Source organism: Euprymna scolopes, chromosome 38 (assembly GCF_053919585.1).
Source record: "Euprymna scolopes isolate OS-2025 chromosome 38, ASM5391958v1, whole genome shotgun sequence".
NCBI classification, from domain to species: domain Eukaryota; kingdom Metazoa; phylum Mollusca; class Cephalopoda; order Sepiida; family Sepiolidae; genus Euprymna; species Euprymna scolopes.
In genome coordinates, this window is record NC_136519.1 from 45,139,353 (window position 1) to 45,140,260 (window position 908).

The window sequence follows — 908 nt, forward strand, 5'->3', positions numbered from 1 at the left end:
TATGTTTGAATTTCTACATAGGAACAAAGCTATCTGACTTTAGTCAGAAATACAGAGTAACCGACTTAAAATAAGTTCGATCTCTCTAAACTTTCTCTTAACGACTAACTGACACCACAAAACAAAATGCAATTGGTTTTCCTACAAGATGGCACTACATGCCACACGTCTCGCCGATCACTCACACGAGTTTACGACATGTTTACGGAAGAGACAACAATAAGCAAAGGGTTATGGCCACCACGTTACCCGGATTTGTCATATATCTTTGGGGGACTTTTAACAAGAAAGTTTATGCAAATAATGTGCACAATCTAGACTAACTAAAGGCGAACATTACCAACGCTACCAGGAGAATCACCGGAGAAGATCTACAGGCAATGTCTGCAGGCGTTGTTAAACCTGCCCAGAAATACGGATAGCACTTTCGACAGATCTTATAACACTGCAGGTACCTTAAACAATCCTTTTTTCTTTTGTTCTCGGCCTTCGAGCCGGGATCATAGTGTAGTATCTTGTTCTGCAGATGCTGCACTTAAGATAATTTGTATCAGTCAATGGAGGGGAAACCCTCTATACTGGAACAATTATTTGTTTTGGTAACCTACTTTTAGGGGAGCTGGTTGTTACCCCACATTAAAAACGGCCTTGAGCCTAATTTGCTTTGGTGGGGAAGCAAATAAATACATTAAACAATAAAAGAATGTTCCTTGTCTCTATTGCATTTTTTTGTTGGCTACTTTAAACTGGGCTACCCTGTATAATTGCTGTTTGTTTTCCGATTAATTTTGAAGTTTTCTTCGATAGACTTTCAAAGCGAATGTATCTCAATGCATAAGATACCTAATTTTATCTTCAAGAAATATGTCCGGCTACTATACTTCATATTTTCTGTTGTCAGTCACAGT